A 9,996-nucleotide genomic window follows, 5' to 3' on the forward strand; every position below is an offset into this window, starting at 1 on the left:
ACTCAAGTGTCAAATCTGTGATACCTTTGATTATGTCATCAAGAGAAGTAGGCACCGATGGAGCGGATGGTTTTGGAGCAGAAGGTGTAGGCATCGGTCGTGGAACAGGAGGAATAGGTGGAGTAGAAACAATAGGCACTGGCATAGGCCAAGAAACTGACTGAGGAGGAGAAGAAATAACAGGGATAGAAGTAGGCATAGGAGCAGATGATGGTGTAGATGTCATGGAACCATTCTGTAGGCGAGTCTTCCATATCCTCCTCTTGGTCAATGTCGAGACTGCATCCTGAGCATCCTGCCAATCAGTTTTAAGACCCATAGGCTTCCTGTGATCTTCAAGAAGCTCACCCAATTCTTCTTGAAGAGCAGGATCTGCAGCTTGCAAGAAATGTTCAACTTTTTCAACATCTAATGCTCTTTGTTCAATGGCATCAAGCTGACTATACCTTTCCTCAAATTCTCGAATCAACTCCGAAGCAGCGAGACCTTTGTTTGGCATGTAGACCCACTCTCGGAATGACCGTCGAGTAGCCATACCAAAGTCCTCAAGGAAATATTCTTCTTTAAGAGCCTTCTTAAAATCTTGCCAATGTGTATTTTGAATAAATAAATCAGTCACCTTTGTCCTCAAAGCAGGTGTGACAAGACGAAGGAAGTACTTACTCATAAGTCCAGCAGGAACTCCAAAAAACCCCATCTTGATCTCATATGTCTTCAAATATGCTGAAACATTACGCCCGTCAAATAGCTTCTTCTCACTCTCAACTGCTTCAATAGCCTTAGTCGCGCTGTTTGCATTCTCCTGCTCCGAATAGAGTTGCCTTTGCTGAGACAATTGTTGTTGATGCAATTGTTGTTGCTGCTGCATATACATTTGTGTTTGCTGATTTTGGAGCTGCATATACATAGACATATTCTGCAAAATCTGTTTTAGATCCTCCGTTGAAGTACTTGACGCAGCAGTCATTGATGGAGCTGAAGTAGATGCAGCTGGAGTTGTAGAAGAAGCTGAAATAGAGGCTGAAGTATCTCCCATCCTGAAATTTCTGCGACGCTTTCATGTCGGGTTCACCAAAGATGTCGAAGGGTTCGTGAAAGCAATGTCGCAACCACAGAGGTTATTGGTCCAAGATAGAAGATCAATCAAACAAGATCAAGATTCAATTTGTGAATGCAATGTCAGAAAATGACCCTATAATCAATTTGTTCAAGCCTTTAGTCTCTTGAATGTGGCAAACAGACTTGTTGGCCTAGTTCTTCGGAAAGGAAAAAGCTTGATAAGTCATAGAGAACTTCCAAAATGTCTTCACGAGTCATTTTCCCCTCTCCATCTGCATCATAGACTTTAAACAAATGGACTTCACTTTCTTTTCGAAGGTTTGCTTTAACACTGAAAAACTGAGAGAAGGGTCACAAAATCCTTGAAATTCAAGCCAACCAACACCTTTATCATTTTCTGTAGTAACATAACAATAAACTCTGGAACTGATAGTAACTTCTTAGCAGAGAAGAAGTCTTTCCCATTACATCATTGAAAACTGAGAGAAAGGCAAAATCTTCCATAGAGGAAGACAATTTCCTGCTATGAAACTGTTATAAGAGTCTACAGTGTTCTTGAACACCTTCAATGTCATATTGTGTGAGCATAGAGGAAGCATTTCCATCAATTCTATCTATATATGTTCAGCTTTCAACCAGAGTCAAGTTAGTCTTCCAGATTTTTCCTGCACACAGTTTTATTTACTGTAGCACCACAACGTATTCTTTCCCTATTCCTAGCATTTGATCCTCTTCCCTTGTTTCATAGCAGGTCCCATCTTGTGCTGCATGACTTCCAAATCAGCTTAATTCGTCACTTTCTGATATAGGCATCCTCCTCGGAAGGCTTCGACAAGAAGCACTTCAGGTCAATAAAGATTGTCATAGCTTAGCTCCTCCTTCATCGATCTTCACCTTAGTTGTCGCAGCATCCTTCAATTGTCACCAAAGATCTCTCTCTGTTACCTCCAAGCTCCATGTCATCCGTTGTTGCATTCCGAATATGCTTTTTCTTCATTCATAGTTTCTTCATCATTCACAGCTGTGTGTCGTTTCTGATTCCCACACGTATTGTACTCGCAGCTTCAGTCCGCCATCATAGTCCAACGAAATTGCCGATTTCTCCACTCTTCACTAGATGTCACAACAACAATCTCGTCTTCGTTTTCATCCGAGCTCTCCTGCGTTTCTTCTTTACTCTTCATGTGTTACCGCTTTGGTTTTTCCTTCAGCGAATGTCTGTCAGTTTTTGTTGGATGATCGTTGCGTCCTCAGAAAACCATTGCTCACTGAATGGAAAAGCTTTTTCTTCCACCCTGTAAATATCACAAAAACCATCCCGACCAGTAATTTTCATGTTAAACAGCTTGTTAAAAGAATGCCTCGATCAATTTCTTGGACGTCTGTATGCTCCAATTCTCAGCTTCAACCGCTTTAAAGTCGTCTCCCTAGTTTAGAAATTTCACTCAGACATTGGAGCTTTCCCTTTGAAGTCTGCCTCTAATGGACACCTCCCTCTGTCGATTCCCTTTCTCCATGTTCCTTCTTTTCCATTCCATCCTCCCCCCAGAGCACCGTATCATCTTCTTATTCCCCGTTTTCAGAGCACTTCTCTTCCCCAGTTCTCCTCCAATCCTCTCTCTTTTACCCGACCTTTGCACACCCTCCTCCCTCCACAAGTACAAATGACACAAGAAGATGGGTAACTGATCAGATGACTTGATTGCAGGCTGGCCATCGGCAGCAATATCTAGAATCCCCACAGCTGTAATCTCTTTTCCTGGAGGCAAAATTCTCTCTACATCTAGAAGACCAACAGGATAAACTCCGCAGAATATTGCTTGCAGAAAAGTGTATGGAGATGCTTGAACAGGATGTAGGTGTTGATAAACAGTAACAAGTGGTAAAGAGTGTTTTGAAGAATCATCCCCTTTGTATGTGAGCAAAAATCCCGATTATGAGGCCCTCCCTATTCATCTTCAAGTCCTCCATTTCTTTTCTGAAAGCGTGTGTCCTTCTCTGTCTGCCCTGTTCTGCTTCCCCCCCCAATTAGCCTCGCTCCTTTTCTTCCCCTTTTCTTTTAATAGAGTTCACCAATGCTTTATCGTCGCCTCCCAGCTCTTTCCGTCGTTATTCTCCCCTCAAAGCACGGCTCTTCTTCCCCTAAAGCGCGGCTCTATCCCGAACAACCACCAGCTTAATGACAGGCCCAACCTCGAAGTCGCATATATTTGAAGAACTCAATATTTCTTGCCAGCAGCAACCAAAGCAATATGGCTGATGAGATCCACCACTCGGTTGCTGTAGCCCCATTCATTGTCAGATCATGCCACAAACTTCATAAATTTATTTTGTTCAGAGCAATGCCTGCCTTGCATCAAAGATGCTAGACCTCTCATCCCCAACAAAGTCGGTAGAGACCACATCATCCTCAGTATATTCAAGGATCCCTTTCATTAAGCTTTCAGACGCAGCTTTGACTGCTGCCTTAACTTCATCGTATGAAGCATCTTTTTCCAGTTGGCAAGTTAAATCAACAACTGAAACATTAGGAGTCGGAACTCTAAATGCCATGCCAGTCAACTTACCATTCAGCGCAGGTAGCACCTTTCCCACTGCCTTTGCAGCACCAGTTGAGCTAGGAATGATGTTTTGTACTGTACTATTTTTCTCCTCCCCAGTCCTTCCTAGAATAACCATCCACTGTCTTTTGAGTTGCAGTAGTTACATAGACCTCAGTCATCAGACCCTCAATAATTCCAAACTCTTGGCGTATAACCTTTGCAAGCGAAGCTAGACAGTTCGTTGAACAACTGGCATTTGATACAATTTGCATCTCTGGTTTGTATTCTTCCTCATTAACACCCATCACAACATTGGGGCATCTGCAAAAGGTGCTAATATAATTACTTTCTTTGTAGCTTTTAAAGCACAGACAAGTGTGATATTATCCAGAGGGATATCCTCCTCATGCATTTATTCAAATAGTTGTAATGTCTTCTCTCCTTGACCCAGTTCAACATAGATTGAATACGCAGAGCATAAATGTAATCACAAAAACTAAGTGTGCATAAAGTATGAAATCGCACACACTACTTTCGGGTGGTTTTCACATCTCGAATGCGCAGCAATACGACACCGTGGGGTTGTTGAGTGCATGATAGAGGTCCGGCTAGTGCATGAGCCAGTGCCGGCCTATTTTAGGTCCCATCATTGAACAAGAAGTTAACTTATAACAAGACCATTGTTCCTTCACTGACAAATTCTTGGAGTACAAAAACAAAACAAATCTCTAATCAAAGAATACATATCACTTACATAGGGTTTGTCCAAATGAGTTGAAACTTAACCATGGAGCAATATAAGAAAATGAAAGCATACCTGTCGCTCTCTTTGCAAAGAAGCCCCATTAGGGCCAAAAACACTTCCAAAAATACACTTTTATTAATCACGGGATTAAGAAATAGGCCAAAGAGAGTTTGCCACGTGTGCAAGAATATGGTATTCTTGTCTCCTCTTTTTTAGAGATAGTGGAGTCCATTTCGTGATTCTCTCTTCTTTTTTAGCCAAAATCCCTACAGTCTGCAATGTTTTGGAGTCCCAAAGACATTATTTACTCACAAATCTCACAAAATACGTGACAGAGATGTGACGAGATTAATAATGAGTTTTTTGAAAGTTGGGAGATCTTTCAATATTCTTTTTGGCGCCCAATACATACTCATTTGTGTTCTTGGTGCTACTTTTTAGTTCATTCACCCCTCTTTGAGTTTCTTTCTTTGCGCTTTCATTATTTTCATGGCTTCCTCTAGGCACCCTTCTCGTTTAATACACTCTTGCACAGTCTATAGCTAGGGAGCATATGGTAATTGGGAGCCCAAAATCTTTACTGTAAACGATTGGGTTACCATGCTGCCATCTTGCAAGGGCTCTCATAAGGTGAAAAGAAGAAAACGAGATGATATAAAACATCACTGGAAGGGGCATATCATTGCCTTCAAAATTATGCCCGAAGGATGGTTTGTCAAGGTGCAACATGTTTACATGGCCAAGGATGTGCACTTGCCTCCAAACAAACGTGTTCCCCAACAAACACATTGTAAGTTATTAGTTGAATAACGTATGTAATTCTTTTCCATTTAGGCAAGTACTAACAACCGATTCGTCATTGCAGATATCTTTCCGTCAACAAGTATTGAATGGAAACTAGTGGAAAGCCTAAGTGGGACTTTCCATGCCATTCATAAGGTATTGGAAGACATTATTTATGCCAATCAAACTATGTCTTTTTATAGTGAATGCAAGGTTTTTATATATTATGTACAATATGTGGTTCCCTCTAAAGCAGATAGGTATGGGAATATCAAAGTTTTGCCATTGCCAAGCCTTTCATCTCTAAATTGGGAGATTCCTGACAAGGTAACGGTGCAAAGTTTCAAATTCAAAATATCTTAGGATATTCAAAAGTCCATGACAGCTAGAAGGATCTCAAGAAGAATATGTTTATCATGGTTTATACCCCTCCATATCTTCGTGGCTTGCTTCAAAACAACAAATTTACAAAGAATGAAGGTATCCTGGCTAAGTAGAAACTTTTCGGAAGAGGATTTGGACAACACTATAGGGATGCTTTGGAAATCTAGAGAGTGCGACCATAAGGGTGATATCTTGAGGTGCAGTGCATGCCCTCAATCCTTGGCTTTGGCTTACAGTATCCCTCGCCAAACTCTTGCTTTGGGCTTTGATTACAAGAGATACAAACTAAGATTGGGAATTGGGTTCCCTTGGATTCCGATACAAATTTGCACACCATATAAACTTGCGGTGCACGTTTTGCTACATGAAGTAAAGAAGGTGAATGTTACTTCCAATTGGAGTCTCAAAGATGTGAGGGATACCTTGGAATTACTAGACAATACATCCCCTAGATATAAGTTCAAAGTGAATGGCGTAACAATTGGTAAAAGAGCTGAGCGCTCTTTCTCTTGTACGAGTTGTTTGTCTCCCACAATTGTGAGTTTTGAGCCTTGATAATGAAAACTTTGCAAGAATTTATCTTAATTGACTGTCCTTAAGATATTTCTTAGTGGGAACTCATAAGCTATCATGAAGCAAGTTGCCTTTCGAATGTATAGAAATAAATGTACATTACATTCGATTTATACGTGAAAAATTTCATTACATCATGAGGTACAAAAATGTCATATAAATGTACAAAGCCAAAATAATAAGGCTTGTGTATGCTTATGTTTACTCTTTTGATTCTTTATATGCTGCCTTCTCCTTTGTTGGCTTTGTGGCTTCTTTATTGATTTCTTCAAAGATGTTTTTTCTCACAAGGCCTTTCTTTTATTGTTGAAAGAATTTCACCTTTATAGGTGCTCTCTTTTCTTGGAGTTTAAGGGGGGATGGATCAAATTTTAGAGGAGAAAGCATTGGCATTCCTTTTCTTTTAGACTCTGTAGCAGTGGTCTTCGTGGCTGACTTACCATTACCATTGCCATTGCCATTACCTTTGCCCTTGCCCTTGCCCTTGCCATTGCCATTGCCCTTATCATTGCCTTTACCCTTTCCCTTGCCCTTTCCCTTGCTTGTGCCCTTGGCCATTGAAGTTCTGGGAGGAAGAGGGGAGTCATGATCATATGGTGTGATTGCCTTGTCCAAAATCAGCTCAATGCATCTCTCCCTTATCCACCAAACATACGAATCAGTATAGTCTCTACACTGTAAGAATAAATGTTATAAGTTAGTGAAAAGACATCATGATAAGGGTTACACAAAAATCAAATGAAATTAACTTACATTCATTCCTTCTATTTGTAACAACTTTGAATCCACTGTTCTGCAAATATTTGATATAACTCTCCATCCACAAGAATGCACGTCGCTTTGCAATGGAACTACTTGTAGAAGAAACGTATACGGCTTTTGAGGATGAACTAGATCCTCATATGTAGTATCCAAAAATGTAGAAACAAGTCTACTAGCACTACAAAAGGAAGCTTTGTAAGTTCAAAATATTTTTTGTAAATATAATCAAAGAAAGTAATTTTCTTTCAACATACATTCGTGCTTGGCCATGAACACTGCTGAGAGAGTTCATGAAGATAATTTCTCTAGTAAGACAATTAATATAGATAAGACTCCAATGCCCTCTGCAAATTCAAAATAGAGGTGAGCAAAAGGGTGAAAGCAAATGAATATAAATTTTCCTCTACAGAAAAGAAAAATACCTTTGTACATAAGGGAAAAACATGTGGTAATTTGTCACACTATCAAAAGTACGAAAGAATGGTGCAATATTAGACCCAGATCTTGCAAATAGTTCCACTGAGAGAAGTGGATCAACAACATATATGACTCTACATATATCGAGAGTGAGAGAGGAGATGAGTGCCCTACAATCAATAGCAAAAGCTATTTGAATCGATCAAAATCAATACAAATTACATATAAAATATACTTGAACCTATAAGCCTTACCTTATGCAACAAAAAACAATGGAGTCACATAGTTGGACATCCCTTTTCTCCAACATGGGCTTGTCCTCGGGAGATACACTAAGGTAATCATCCTCAGGTTCTGCAGAAACATTCACAACAATTTTCCCATACACTTTACCCATCCTCTTGTTGTTGATAGGAGCAAGTGATGCAACTTTCCTCTTGTAAACTTTGTCTTCAGTTTCCAATACCTCCTGAATTTTTTCACTCAAGATAGACTCCTTGCTCAGTGGCACCCCTTGTAGAGTAAAGGTGAGTTACATCCTCAACCTTTAGCTTTTTCCCTTTCCTGGACAATTTTGGGAGAATGCTAAGGATTTCAAAGGCTTTTTGATCGTTGGAAGGCAAGGTCCTCAACACTTTATCGAACCTATACTTGATTCTGCTGATCATGCTGAAATCTTTATTCATAAGGGTAATTCTATGAGCATGCGCTGTCGTATTGCTGCGCATTCGAGATGTGAAAACCACCCGAAAGTAGTGTGTGCGATTTCATACTTTATGCACACTTAGTTTTTATGATTACATTTATGCTCTGCGTATTCAATCTATGTTGAACTGGGTCAAGGAGAGAAGATGACATGGAGGGTGCACCATCCCCAGCAGCCATGGGCAGCTGCAAGCTTGGCAGGCGCTTCTCATGCATACCATCAATTGGGCTTTGGCCACGCTGTTAAGTTGGCATGTTCTTCTCCGACTAACCTCAAGATGCAGGGACAAGGTCTGGCCAACAGAGAGTTAAATGCATTTTTTATGAAGAGACAAATGAAGAAGATGAGGAAGAGTATAAGCTTGATTTTGTTTGGCAAGTTGTAACCAGTTGTATAAGAGGCATATCTAAGCGAACAGCAAAGGTTGCAAGGAATCTGGTGCCACCTATAATCTCCTCAGAACTGGTGACTTTTGCTGTTGATGGGGTTGTTATACTGGGCATATTGTGGACTTTGAAAGCAGTTTTGGAGGTATTTAGCCATTTCAGTCAAATGCATCACATGTCTAATCCCTATATGTTGAGAGAGAAAGAGAGCATTGTTATTGAGAAAGCAAATAAGATTTGGAAGCTGGTTCAGGAAACTCAGTTTTAGCCCAATGCCTTCCTGGGCAGCCATCTGATCAGAATGTTCAACTTGTTAGGTAGTTACTAAAGCTACTGCTTCTAAGCTTCCATCTCTACTATCTCTGCCAAAGGCTGCAGGTGAGCATAGACTCAGGTATGCTGGTGTTTTTGGGAATTTTCGGAAGTTAGTTGAAGAGAAAAAGTGGGATAAAAAAGCCGTGCTTTGAGGGGAGAATAATGACGGAGCGCTGGGGTGGCAATTTGGACGTGAAGAATAGCACAGGGAGGAGCCTATTTTGGGGGGAAAGGAGAAAAATAGACGTTGGGTGCTGCCCGACTTGGCAGTTTGGAAGCTCAAGGCGCTGATTGACAATCCTATGTGGCCATGAATGTGCAGTCCTTGATCTGCATCACGATAATGATGCTAAAGAAAAGACGCTTCTGCGATGGCTTCCAGGCTCGGCTTCTTATGCGAGGTCCTCGGTCTGCCCTTCGTGCCCCTGCACCTTGCTAAAGCACATCCCAAGCATCAGTTCGTGTTTAATAATGATCTCTGATCTGATGAAGACGATGAAGACGTGGACTCTGAAGATCGCGATGAAACCGAAGAAAAAGCTGATGAAGGATAACGATGGCTGCTGCGGCTGACGAAGACGCTCTGCTTGTGGATCTCCTTTCCTCGTTGGCTGACTATCTTCCTGTCATTCCGGACGAGCTGGCAGAGTATTACCTCAACAGAAGTGGCTTCCAGTGTTCTGACTCGAAAGTGATCATCAAGTCTCTCGCGGTCATCGAAAGGAGGTAGCATGGAGGTGGCGACGAAGGGAATTCGACAAAGCTGAAAAGGAAGGAAAACAAGGAGGCGTAAGAAAAAAACGGGAAGATCAGAGAAGAAGGCCAGAAGGTGACGACGAGGAATGGGAGGCCGACGGAAGAAGATGTTGTAACGATGGGAGAGTTGAAGGAGGACGAAAAGCCAAAGTTGACGAGCTTGGAATACGCAGAAGTCGAAGACGAATAAGAGGACGGAGTTGTAGTGGCAATGGAAGAAGTCAAAACAGAAGGTGGTGAGCTCTCGAGCTCTCTTGAAGCAACGGCAGAAAGATGACATCGAGGAACAAGTGAGGAAAGGGGATGCAATTCTTTGGCTGCTGCCGCAGCACAGCTCGATTTCTCGCCTGCTCTTGAGAGGCATACACCGCATGAAGCCGATTGCATAGATGAGTGTGACAACATCCAGAGACATGCTCACCATGGCCCGGATGCTCCTGATGCACCTGATATTGTCGCTGTGGATGGTTTAGGGATGTCTATGCAGCTGCGGCGGACTGATGCGATGGATGCTGATAGATTAGGGATGTCTATGCAGTTGCAGACTATTCGGCCTGCAGTAACGGG

General features: G+C 41.6%; 1 pseudogene; it reads right to left on the reverse strand.

Moving 5' to 3' along the window:
* Positions 1-3,278: 3,278 nt before the first annotated feature.
* LOC148010876 (glyceraldehyde-3-phosphate dehydrogenase GAPCP2, chloroplastic pseudogene) lies at positions 3,279-4,014 on the reverse strand (annotated as a pseudogene).
* Between the last annotated feature and the right edge of the window lie 5,982 nt (positions 4,015-9,996).

Source organism: Lygodium microphyllum, chromosome 29 (genome assembly GCF_053477565.2).
Source record: "Lygodium microphyllum isolate KBCC chromosome 29, Lygodium_microphyllum_v1.1.10, whole genome shotgun sequence".
Lineage (NCBI taxonomy): Eukaryota > Viridiplantae > Streptophyta > Polypodiopsida > Schizaeales > Lygodiaceae > Lygodium > Lygodium microphyllum.